Raw genomic sequence first — 15,000 nt, 5'->3', positions numbered from 1 at the left:
TGATTAGCAGTGTGTGCTTATATTTATAGAATATTTATAATCTTTTGAACTTTTGACTTGTGACGTTTATTGTTGCTCTAAGATTTAATTCCATTTCTCTTTCTCACTTCCTCTCTTGCTCTCTCTATTTCTCTTTCTCTTTCTCTCTCTCTCTGTCGCTTATTTTATTTTTGTTTCATTCTTTACCTTTTGCTCTCATTTATCAATTCTAAAGAGGCTCCGTAGTTTATTTATTATTTTCTTGATAAAGGCGGGCAAGATGATGTGATATCATTTGCTACGTACATATCTGTCTTGAAGTATGTTTATACTATCAGCATTTAATAAAATACCTGGCAATTGGATTCCATTTATATCGAGTAAAATACATTTTTAAAGAAGTTCTTTTTAATGAAGAAACAGAAGAGAACATCTACTGCTGTGCTTGCACTGGGCGATAATTTCTAACCTATCATACATAGATCAGTACAGTTTTATTGAAAATGCTGGACCAATCTTTACGGATATTATAGTATGCAGTACTATAAACAACTACACGATGTTAAATAAACATGACTTTTAAATAGGTACTCATTACTTGGCAAATCACAATTTTTTAATTTCAGTGCCAAATCATTAAAACACAGGAATACAGATATGTGTATTTATATATACACGCGAATACACACGCATATATACATGCCCCTACACAGAAACACACACACACACATACACGCACACACACACACACACACACACAGCACACACACACACACATATATATATATATATTTATATATATACATATACATACATATATATAATTTTCTTTTAGTGGCTTTGTTGGAGTCTATTGTTGTCATTAACATCGCTACTATTGTTGTTGTTTTGATTTCGTACACACACACAAAGCGCGATGGGCAAATTGTCTCCATTTTATAATTTTAATTTTGCGCATCGCATTGCACGAACTTACGACAGAAGCATTTATATATCATATAATTATTATATATATATATATTAATATAATATATATATAATATATAGATATATATATCTATATATACATATATAATATATACATATATACATAATATATATACATATATATTATGTCTATATTACATATAATATTATATAATATATGTATGTATGTTGGTGTTTTGTGTAATATGGGTCGTCTAATTGCTAAGACATATATATATACATATTATACATACATATAAATATATAGTATATATCTATAATATATATATATATATATATATATATATATATATATATATATATATTATATATATATATATATATATAATATATATATATATATATATATATATATATATATATATATGCGTGGAGGCAGCAATGGCCCAGTGGTTAGGGCAGCGGACTCGCGGTCGTAGGATCGCGGTTTCGATTCCCAGACCAAGCGTTGTGAGTGTTTATTGAGCGAAAACACCTAAAGCTCCACGAGGCTCCGGCAGTGGGTGGTGGCGATCCCTGCTGTACTCTTTTGCCACAACTTTCTCTCACTCTTTCTTCTGTTGGCCTGCTCGCTTCGCCTGAGGGGTGGCGTCATTTGAAGGCTAAAACAATGCGAAGCGCATTGTGGTCAGCGATTTGTAGCAACATCTGATAGCCTGGTCGGTCACGGTGATATATATATACATATGCATAGACACATGTTTTTATATATTTATATATATATGTGTATCTAAATATATATATATGTGTATGAATGTATATATGTGTCTATGTATACATGTTTGTGTGTGTATCTGGGTGTGGGGGTGTCTATGTGCATGTATATATGAATTTCAACTAAAAGGATATAAAAGGCCAACTATATTAATTCAGATGAAAATGTCGCTGGGGATGGGGAATATCTTACTGAATACTGATTCTTATTAAAATTTCTTTCTTAACAACGAGGAATATTAAACTACACTACTTTATTTGCAAATATGAATGAGATGAAGTGATATTTTCATGAAATTAAATATAATTTCATGGTTGAAATAATAAGCCTACTGGAAAAGGAAAAGCAATATCTTATTTATCTCAGAAGTGAGGAAGTTATAGGCACATATTGTGACGACGATTTGGCGTCTTTTTCAGGGTATTGTCCTCGACTTCAAGCATATATAGACATTTTAGCAGACACAAATATGAGTTTTTCTTCACGCTTAAACAAAGGAAACTTTCATAATTAAAGTTAAGAGAGCTTATAAAATAAACAGAGCCCTCGCAATAATTTTGATAGCAATAGTGTAGACTGTGAATATGATAAATTTTTACGTAGTTAAACTTTTCTTTGGGGGAAAATAATATTTTGTTTCTCTTCTACATTCAGGAAAATAAATGTTCCTAAATTTGTAATTTGCCGTGTATGACATTCAGATTCAATACCTAAGTACAGCCATGACTAGAAACTAAATACAGCCATGACTAGCAAATATCCGTCTTCTTTCAATATATATATATGATCTGATGAGGTAGTTTCCTGTATTATACGTTGATATGTTATATAACGTTGTTTTATATGTTGCTAAATATTATTACGGATGTAAAATATACGTATTAATTTAAACAGTTAAAATTAACAATACTGAACTGAAAATATTACAAAACGCTCGAAGCCATATGGAGAACGTTTGGGAAAAAAATAAATCTGTATTCACCTCTTACATCTCCCGATTTTATGATTATATAGTCTGCAAGATATATATGGATATAGATATAGGTATATATGCATATACATACATACATACATACATACATACATACATACATACATACATACATACATACATACATACATACATACATACATATATAAACTGTCCGACGAACGGCAACGTGAAACTCAGAGTAACAAGTTTTGTCGAATTGTCTGCTGCTTTAAATAAAGCATATTACTCTACCACTGGTATTTGAGTACTCTTTTTTTCCACCTTGTTTCACATTTATGTGTTTACTCCGGTATGTGTATATATATATATATATATATATATATAAGCTTATAAACGATCACCAGGCAATGACTAAAGAAAGTAGTCTAATAATGGGGCTTATAAGCCCTTGGCGGAAAAAAAGTGTTTCCGTACGCATACAGAAAAGGCTACATTTTTCCGTCGAGGGCTTATATGCCCCATTATTAGATTATATACTTTAGTCATTGCGCGGTGATCGCTTAGAAGTTGTAAGCTTATAAAATCATCGATGCTGCTCCAAATTAGGGGACAATCATCGAAGTATCTTTTTCCATGCGATCTCTATGTATTCTAAAGGTCATGCCTTTATATATAAATTTTGTTCCATGTATCCCAATTTTCGGGAAAACTGGAGCAATTTCTATCCCCATAGTTGTACCTTGAATTTGAAGGTAGATGTTTTCTTTGAAAAGGAATGTATTATTTTCGAGGATGAGGCTGAAGGTGTCTAGTATGAAGGTTACAGTAAATCTACCGGGGACAGCTTTTCAATGTTTCTAGACACAATATATTTTGGCAGTAATTCCCAAATCGTGTGGAAATTTACTCAAGAACTCAACAGTCAATTAAATACATTTTGAAATCTGATGATTACCACGAACGTATGAAAGCGCTAATTGAAATATATAAACTTTACAAAATATTTTTAATGCTTAACACATTTCAACACAGTTAAACATTTTTTTAAATTAATATAATAAAAAAAAATTAAAAATCAGGCCGTGTTTTAACATTATTCAACTGATACATATATATATATATATAATATATATGCGTGTGTGTGTGTGTGTGTGAGTACGTGTTTGCGTATCTCTCTCCTCTCTCTCTCTCTCTCTCTATATATATATATATATATATACTATATATATATATATATATATATATACATACATATATATATATATATATTAATAAATATATATACATACATATATATATATAACATACATATATATGTTGCATACATATATATATATACACATATATATATATACATATATATATATACATACATGCATACATACACACATACATACATACATATATACATACTTAAATATACATATGCAGGCACCTACATGTATACGATATTTGACTGACCCATTAATATATAAACGCATGCTATTTCTACTTAACGTGCAATTCTCTTTGTATTTTTCATTCTGCTTTGTTTTTTCCACTCGCGAAGTGCACTATTTATAAATAGAGCTATATTGCCAGCCATTAAAAAAGAATATTGACATCTATTTAATGAATTGACGTTGTTCCAAGTTTAAGCTATTATATAATGTTCCAGAGTGCAACCACAATTATCACAATTATCACAGCACTCCACAACTACCCACACACACAACACTATACACATACACCGCAATTATACGGAACGTCCATATCTTTTATTACAGTGTTTTGTCTCTCTATCTACGTGTGTATATGCCATTGTCAATATGCGTGCGTATGTGTCGATAAGAGATTGTGGGTGTGTGTGAATGCGCAAATCTGTGTGTTTGTGTATTTGTACTCGCAGGTACGTACGTGTATGTGTGTGTATGAGTGTATGCGTGTGTGTGTATGTGTGTGTTTTGTGCGATAGCGCTTAGCAATCAGTGGATGCTATTGTAAAATCGTTTGAATCGACCTTGGTAGTAAATTGCAATCGATAGTGCAACCTAGGAGAATTCTATTATACCAACCACTGCAGCAGACATTGAGTATTACAAATAATGGTTATCATTATACCATTAACAGCGTACAGATTTTTTTCCTTACTTTGTATTCACACGTATATATGTGTGCCCGTGTGTGTAAGCGGGTGTACACACACGCATATAAACACACACACCTACACGTGTGTTCCCATACATATATACACATAAAATCGCTGAATCGCTACATCATCGTAAGCGCCATCATAATCAGCATCATCTTCATCATTCTGGTTATAATCTCTATCATTCAGCATCGTCGTTATCATTGTTTTCGTCATCAGCATTATACGACACCCAATCTGCGCCATCAAAGTCTTGACCAAACATAAAATCGACGACAACCACGAAGACGAGGACGACAGCATTAACAACGACAACAACAAAAAACATCGAAAGAAGTAGAGAAAATTTGATCGAAGAGTGAAGACATTGGAAAGTGAGACATTGAGAGAGAGAGAGGGAAGGGGATGCAGAGGAAAAGAGATGCAAAGACCAAAGAGACGTGTTTCAGAGACGCCTGTATATAACTTGACTATAAAAAAAAAATTTGTATGGAAATATGTGTATGTTGGTGTTGCATGTGTGTGTGTGTGTGTGTGTGTGTGTGTGTGTGTGTGTGTGATGGGGAACCAAAAAGAAAATTTCGATGCAGTGAGCAGGAAAAGTTGTGGGAGAGATATGTACGTAAATATCCTGATGAAAGCTGTATAAATACATTAATGAGTGGATAAGCGTACACACACATTTCTGTGTGTATGCATGCATGTATATAAATGTATATAAATACATGACTATATAAACATATGTATATATATATATATATATATATATATATATATTATATATATATATATATATATAAACTGCTTATGAAGAAGAAACGAAACTAATCGAATCGAATCGACGCGAGGGCGCTCAGTCATACAATAGTGTAATAAATAAAATATATGCATACATACATATATGTACGTACCTACATCTACATGTATATATACATGCATATATAAATAAATATACGTGAGTACAGGACACCACAAATAGGTGTAGAACTCAACGAGAAACGAAAACGTAAAAATAAGCATCGAACGGACCTTTTTTTCAACAACGAAAAAACAGAGTACAAGACAAACACACAAGGAAAACTCCCCTTCATCAGCTGTCCCTAGTTCAACTCCAGCGTGTTTCGAAGAGCAGAGGTTGTGTTGTAAGTAGCTCGCTTCCGAAACACATGGTTCCGTGTTCAGTCCCACTGCGTGGCACCTCGGTCACGTTTCTTTTATTATAGTCTCAGGCTGACCAAAGCCTTGTGAGTGGATTTGGTAGACGGAAACTGAAAGAAGCCTGCCGTATATGTGTGTGTATGTGTGTGTGTGTTTGTGTGTGTGTGTGTGTGTGTATTTGTTCATCTGCGTTTATCCACCGACACTTCAAGCCCCGACCATCGTTTGACAACCGACTTTCGTCTGTTTACGTCGCCGTAAACTGGCGTTTCGGCAAAAGAGGCCGATAGAGTAAGTACTAGGCTTAGAAAGAATAAGTCCTATGGTCAGTTTGTTGAGTAAACTTGGTGCTCCAGCATGGCCGCAGTCAAATGACTGAAACAAGTAAAACAAGCAAAGAATATATATTTATATGTATGTATGAATATATGTATGTAATATAAATTGTACAGGCAGTGGAAAGTTACGTTATGGCCTACGTGGATGACAATGGTTTGACTGGGCAAGGGAACTTTGAGCGTTTGTATTCACTTGGTCTTTTCATTTTCCATTTTCCATTGCGTGTGTAGATAGATAGATAGATAGATAGATAGATAGATAGATAGATAGATAGATAGATATATAGACAGACAGACAGACAGACAGACAGACAGATGATAATATATAGATAGATAGATAGATATATCGATAGATAGATAGATAGATAGATAGATATATAGACAGACAACAGACAACAGACGATAGATAGATAGATAGTAGGTAGATAGATAGATAATAGACAGACAGACAGACTACAGACAGACAGACAGACAGCGATAGTATAGATAGATAGATAGATAGATAGATAGATAGATAGATAGACAGATAGATAGATAGACAGATAGATAGATAGATAGATAGATAGATAGATAGATAGATAGATAGATAGATAGATAGATAGATAGACAGACAGATATGTTTCTTTATTAGCCACACAGGGCTGCACACAGATAGAACAAATTACAAGGTAGAGCTTTTCTTTTGAAGGTTTAAAAAAAAAACAAAAAAAAACAAAAAATAAAATAACAAATAAAATTTTTTAAAAAATTTCCACAAGAAGCGGAAGAGGATGCGTTCTAGTTTGGTGATGGTAGGGTCGGGACAAGGTACGACGGTCAGGCGGTAGTAGATGATGGACGCGATGTACGCGTTCACCACCTCCGCCCGACCTTTTAGGGACAGTTTCCTCTCGGCCCATTGCTGGGCGAGAGTGACCACCCTACTCGTTATCTCGTTCCAGTTCTTCTCCGATAGACAGACAGATAGATAGACAGATAGATAGATAGATAGATAGATCGATAGATAGATAGACAGACAGACAGATAGATAGATAGATAGATAGATAGATAGATAGATAGATAGATAGATAGATAGATAGATAGATAGATAGAGGAGGATAGATAGAGGAGGATAAATAGATAAAGAAATAGAGAGGGAGACTCAAGGGAAAGGAGCACATTAGAAAACGCATAAAACAATTCATCCATTACGTGTGTAGCTAGATAGATAGATAGATAGATATGTTTCTTTATTAGCCACACAGGGCTGCACACAGATAGAACAAATTACAAGGTAGAGCTTTTCGTTTGAAGGTTTAAAAAAAAAAAAAAAAGTAAGGGGAGTTTCGATCAAAAGGGATCTTAAAGGAGAGAAGAGGACAAAAAAAGGGGGTTAAAAAAAAAAGGGGTGAGGAAAAAAAAAATTGATCAATAGGGATCGTTATCACAGAAATGTCAATATGAAGTGTAAAGGGGAGGACAGGTGAGGTTTACCCGTGGAAAGAAAAGCCTACGGAAAAGACCACGGTAACCTCGGTCAATGAAGTCACATTTTATATTTCTTTTTTTTTTTTTTTGCAAATAAGCACTCTCTGTTTTCGATTTCTGGGTTCATAGGACTATGCTCAAGGTGGCTTCGTCATTCATACGTGCCATTCTTGCTACATTCACCACTCTTTTTTTAAAACATTCGCTAGACAAAACTTGCCTCTCTACTCTCACTTTCCTTTTCAGGTGGTACTTGAAGAAGTTGATGAGAGATTGACCAGAGAGGAAAGTGTTTTGTCTCCAATCCTTTCAGACGCGTACACCAGATACATTCTTTCGCGCCATAGCCACAAGATGATGAAATAGCTCTTCCTTCCCGTTTGAAGGAGGAGGCGTGACAATATTGACGATAGACTCAGCAGCTGATAAACCGACTCGTCCCACACGTGACAGCAGTTTTCGACACAAGCCCACAGGTCGGAAATTGTTGGACACTGAACGAGTGCGTGCAGAACGTTTTCGTCGCTCTGACCGCATCTCGGGCAGGTCGGCCCCGTGTTTCTCGAGCCGTGTCTGTAGAGCTTATCCCGAACGGTAGCGCTTCTCGGTAGCACTGCCAGGCCAGGGATCTCTGGAAGTTGTCCATGGGCCCTGGCCGAAAGTCGTCCTGAACAGGCGGGTCGGTACTCCTCGTCGACGTCCAGGTTCGCCCCGAGCTCGTCGTCGTACCTCCCCTCCACTAAACCCCTATAGAATGCTTTGGTTGTGTTGAAGTCACTTAAGGTCGACCCAGGACGGCAGAGTTGCTTGAGAGCAACGCGACACTCGCGGTGCCATTCGCCCCTTCCTCGGCCTCTTTTTGATCCACGACTGCAGTTCGGTCATGGAGACGAGCTGCGGGAAAGCGTGCCTCACAAACGGCGACCACACCTGTTCACCGTCGTCTACATAGAGCCAGAGATGTCGCAGTCTCACGCGTGTCTGCGCATCATCAACCACGGCATGCCCAGCCCTCCTTTTAAACGGGTGTTGACAGCAAATGGATCGCCTGACCATCGGGACGCATCCTTTCCACAAGAAGCGAAAGAGGATGCGTTGTAGTTTGGTGATGGTAGGGTCGGGACAAGGTACGACGGTCAGGCGGTAGTAAATGACGGACGCGATGTACGTGTTCGCCACCTCTGCTCGACCTTTTAGGGACAGTTTCCTCTCGGCCCATTGCCGGGCGAGAGTGACCACCCTACTCGTTATCTCGTTCCAGTTCTTCTCCACTTGGAGGTCCGGACCAAACCAGACCCCGAACAACTCAACCGGGCCGTCGGTCCAGCGTCCCACGACGGAGGCGCTGGTGGACGGCATGGGCTTGCTTCTCCAGGTGCCTAGTCGCAAGCCCACTGACTTTTCCCGGTTGATTTTCGCTACTGTCACCGCTTCGTAGTTTTTCAGTGTCTCGCCGACCAGCTCGATAGAGGAGGATAAATAGATAAAGAAATAGAGAGGGAGACTCAAGGGAAGGGAGCACATTAGAAAACGCATAAAACAATTCATCATCTGTATATACAGATGCATTATTCGTGTTATTAGTGTAATTAGCACTACCATCAATACAGCTGTTTTTATTATTGTCGTTGATATTGAATACCAGCTGAGTAATGCGGTCTATGCAATCGACTTAAACGCTGGTCTTTTGCCAAAAATTTATAATCAACTAGCAGTATCGCCCGGCGTTGCTCGGGTTTGTACGGGAAATAACTATATAAGCATTTTTAGAGAGTTATAGCCAAAAAATAGCAAAAAATGCATTAAAAATGGGAAAAGATTATGGTAATTTTTTTTTAAATCGTTGACTCATCGTAGACATTTTTAGAGAGTTACTTCCCTTATATAATAACGAAAAAATGCATTAAAATGGAAAAAATTATGGTAATTTTTTTTTTAAATCGTAGACTCGCCGTAGACGCGCGCTAATACCCAGAAGGGTTCGATATGAATCACGACTATAAGATACCCGGTTTTGGTTAAACTGCACCGCAAAATGTGGGAGTAGTTAGGAATCTAAATCGTAGGAGGCAGACACACAACTTAACTTTTATATATAAAGATATCATTATTATTATTATTATATTATTATTATTATTATTATTATTATTATTATTATTATTATTATTATTATCATTATCATTATTATTATTATTATTATTATTATTATTATTATTATATTATTATTATTATTATTATTATTATTATTATTATTATTATTATTATTATTATTATTAGCACATCCGGCAAAATGCTTAGCGGCATTTTGCATTCTTTACGTTCTCAGTTCAAAATTTGCCGAAATCGAATTTGCCATTCATCCAACTATTATAATAACGATAATGGGTATTATTAGTAAAGTACGTGAATGTACTTTTGTGATATATATGTAAATACACACATAGAAATGTATATGTATATATATATATATATAATATATATATATATAATATATATATATATATATATATATATATATATATAGATAGATAGATAGATAGATAGATAGATAGATAGATAGATAGATAGATAGATAGATAGATAGATAGATACATATACATATATATATATATATATATATATATATAATATATATATATATATATATATATATATATACATATATATACAGAGAAATTCCTCAATTTACATAATATCGAGATCTCTTTCATTCTTTGTTGTCTTACCATTTCTATCAATATAGATAGATAGATAGATAGATAGATAGATAGATAAAGATAAATAGATAGATGCATACATATATACATCTATACATACGCATGCGCACACACACATGCGCACGTACACATACAACGCACATACACACACACATATATATATATATGTATATATATATATATATATATAAGAATCGTACGCAGTTTAGTAAAGGAAACTCATATGATTTGCAACCAAGACAATTGCCATCGATTTTTTTTTCTTTTCTAATGTAATAGACTTCACTGGACATTATCCACATTAGTGGTCGACATTGATCTAGAAAATTATAGATCTGTTTGGTGAAATTTCCTTCTCTTCAGCACATTGCGTTGTGTGCTCCCTGTTTCCCTTGTTTGTTTTCTTTCTGTTTCATTTATTTTCTTCATTTTATTTGTTTACTTCCTTCCCCAAATACCACCACCACGACCATCACCACTAAGTAAATAATCATATAATAGATTCCGTTGTAAAATTTTATTTGCTTTGTTTTATTTCAAGTCTCGTCTCCCATACATTGCTTCATGATTTCTATCATCAATCCAGATAGCTACGTTCCGGCATTATCGAGCCAATGAATTTGTTATATATCACTATACGTGTAAGTTTTATATGTATGCGTGTATGTATGTATGTATGTATGTATGTATGTATGTATGTATGTATGTATGTATGTATGTATGTATGTATGTATGTATGCATGCATGTATGTGGGTATGTATGCATGCATGTATATATGCATGTGTGCCATTATTCAGTCCAGTTTTATTTCAAAATTTCTTACCAATAGAGAAGGAGCTGGTTTCTAACCTAGATCCTAGGCTCCTTCATTGGAATTTCAACATAGCATGGTATTTGTGTATGTATGCACATGTGCACATTTGTATATTTTGTTTTAAGTATGTATTCTCATGCATATAGTTGCATGTCTAGACATGGTTGTACATTCATAAATGCTAAACATCTGGGAAGTTTTACAGACTTTTACAGTTTCAGTAATGGCTCTGATCTGTAGTCTTTGAATCAACTTTCTCATTTCTGGTTTTCTATGTATGTTTGGATGCTTTTCTATTTATTAATTATTATAAATTTTCCACTCTGTTATGTATGTATGTATGTATGAATGTATGCATGCATGCACCTAGATACATGAGTGTGTTTGTATGCATGTATTCATGTATGTAAGGATATAGATATGAAATTTGCCGTTACACACCAAAATACTTCCGACACGGCCTCAGACTCAACACGGAGACCTACATCAAATACTTGGATGAGTTAGTGCTTCCCTGGGTCAAGAGGGTGGCTGCTGGAACATCCTATCTCTGGTAATATATAGGGAGAGGGAGAGAGAGAGAAGAGAGAGAGAGAGAGAGAGAGATGTACATATTACGTATATATGTATGGATGGTGTTTGTGTATGTGTGTGTGTTTATGTAATGCACATATGAAAATATGGATAATGGATGTTAAAAGGAAATATATGAAATTTAAATGCGAGCACTGGAAAGAGGGTCATGCGGTTATCGGAATATACAGGGTACGGTGAATGAAGTGTCGTGTAAATAACGCAAAAATTAAAATAACACTGGTATCTCATTTTAATAGTTATAATTATCAAAATTGCATAAAAATATCTTGAAATACTAACTAATAAGTAAATATATTCAATAAAATTGACATTGGCTTCAACCACGACCTCCACATGATTGGAAGCTCTTGTAACCCTTCTGGGCTGTCTCCTTGTTTAAGTTGGTGAATCCTTGCCTTCAGTTCAATTTTGGTATTACAAGGAATTTTGTTGGTCTAACGCTGAACTCCGCCTCTTACATAATAGTCAAAGGGGTTGCAGTCTGGAGTGTTAGATGGCCAGATGTTAGAGGTGATGCGGTTGCAGAAATCGTCTGACAGCCATGACTGGATTCTCCAGCTTGTGTGGCATGGTACAGGTTCCTATTACCACAGACAGGGTCTTCCAGCAGCCACCCTCTTGACCCAGGGCAGCACTAACTGCTCCAGGCATTTGATGTAGGTTTCCGTGTTGAGTCTCAGGTCGTGTGGGAAGATGAATGGAGGCATAACGTCTCCATCAGTAGTGACCACTCCAAATACCGTGATGTTGACAGGATGTTTGATTTTTATCACTCTCGGTACATATCCTCAGATTACACTCTCTCCATCAAATCGACATTGACACATTGACTGAACAGGTGCACTGTGTTACACTTTGAAATGTTCGTATTGGAGCCTCCGATGCAAATGCCAAGCAGCACAGCATGTCGTTTCCCACTTTCTAGGAGAGTGAATTGCGTCATGGTTCTGTTGTTCTCGCAAACGGTGCCCAACTGAGCCTACTATATCGCGTAGTCGACAAAATCAAATACAAACAATGTAATGCACAAAATTAAAATTATAAAAAAGGCAACCATTTACGCATAGCACCCTATATGTATGTATGTGTGTATGAATGTATGCATATATATATATATATATATATATATATAGATAAAAATCAAACATCCTGTCAATATATATATATATATATATATATATATGTATGTGTATATATATATATATGTGTGTGTGTGTGTGTGTGTTGTGTGTGTGTGTGTGTGTGTGTGTGTAATGGTTTCTTTCGTCGAAGACGTACACAAACGATTACTTGTTCTTGCCGCACTTTAGGACACTCTCTCCACCAAATCGACATTGGCACATAGAATGTGTACCACGCGTCTGGAGTCGAAATGACCGCAGAGAATTCTAGGTAAACCGCACCACGCGTTTTGGGATTGAAACCTCGAACGCGAGATTGTGGATGCAACTCCCTACACATTAGGCCATGCGCCTTCACCCCCCCCACAGAGATAGATAGATTGATAGATAGATAGATAGATAGATAGATAGATAGATAGATAGATAGATAGATAGATAGATAGATAGATAGATCGATAGATAGATAGATAGATAGATAGATAGATAGATAGATAGATAGATAGATAGATAGATAGATAGATAGATAGATAGATAGATAGATAGATAGATAGAATAAAAATATATGCTTGTGTGCAGCAATTCTTAACAGCTTTTTTGTCGAATATGTTATATTAAGATACGTCTGGTGGATTAATTTTAATTAAGGTTTCTTTTATTGGTCACTTTATGTGGGATTTCGAATATTCTCGTTTCTAAAGCCATTAATACTTTAGCCTTTCCATTTGATCTCAGCCTCGTCCTCAGAACGAAATATTATAGCAAATGACATGTTTTTCACATGCTCTGCATTAGATCGGAAATGACCATTGTAATATTATTGAACAGATAAAAAAAAAAACATATGTCACAGCAGTGGATTTTAAATAATGCCACAGCTAAATTCTTACTGAATTCATTGTTTATGTATATGTCTGCAAATGATTTCTTTTTCATTAGCATTCTAGTATTAATAACTTCATTTTGGTAGAAAATCTACATAATACTGTAATATCAGCAAATTATACTTGTTTTCTGAGCTCATATATAACGGCATTGCTAACCGAAAGAATATATTGTTCTAAGGTATCAGATATAACAGGTTTGTATCAAGAATTCTACAGCTTCCATGCTTACATAGAAATTTGTTTGTATATTAGATTGGGTGTTTGATGTATGTCCTAGGCTTTCCAAGATATTTGTTTTCATGTTCAAAAGAACTACGCGTTTATATGACTATAACTTCATTTTTAGTTAGGTGTAGTACATGGATTAATATTTGTATGTTTATATGCTTTGATGTATGAGTATGTGAAGATGGCTGTCTGTACGATTGTATGCCCAAATATATGAAATATATATATATATATATATATATATATATATATATATATATATATACATACACACACATATATATATATATATAGATTTATATATATATATATATATATATATATATATATATTATATATATTGTACATACATATATAATTTAAATATAGCATAACATATTTATAAGAATTTATCAAGTGGTTAGCGTGAAAAATCTCATAAGGGAAAATTTATTCCTTATTCCTTATAAAGGACAAATTTTATACATATATATATATGCATATATATATATGCATATACATGATTATATACCGTGCTGTTTACTGCTGTGATTTTTTGCTACTAAGGTATCGGTTAAACTTTTGATTAATCTACTACAAGATTATTCATCTTTCTATTTCACATAAATTATATATATATATATATATATATTATATATATGCATATATATATATGCATATACATGATTATATATATATATATATATAATATATATATATATATATATATATATATATATATAACATATATGCATGTATATGTATATATTCGTGTACACACACACATAGTCTATATACGTAGATGTGTGTGCGTGTCTGTGTGTGTGCATATATTTTACCATACTTCTACTTACAAATGAACAGAACACAAACCTACTTGTGGAAAACCTATATAATATGACCGAGAGAGTTTAAGAAAGTCATATATAAACTGTTTAAATACTGAAAGC

The 15,000-nt window shown here is 34.5% G+C and overlaps 1 protein-coding gene across 1 annotated transcript in view; it reads left to right on the top strand.

The window, feature by feature from the left end:
• Positions 1-15,000, top strand: part of LOC118763192 (potassium voltage-gated channel subfamily KQT member 2-like) — a 557,870-nt gene that overhangs the window by 137,365 nt on the left and 405,505 nt on the right. The gene's annotated exons all lie outside the window — the stretch shown is intronic.

Source organism: Octopus sinensis, linkage group LG4 (assembly GCF_006345805.1).
Source record: "Octopus sinensis linkage group LG4, ASM634580v1, whole genome shotgun sequence".
Lineage (NCBI taxonomy): Eukaryota > Metazoa > Mollusca > Cephalopoda > Octopoda > Octopodidae > Octopus > Octopus sinensis.
The sequence above is the reverse complement of the archived record's forward strand: the minus strand, read 5'-3'. Positions and strand labels throughout refer to the sequence as shown.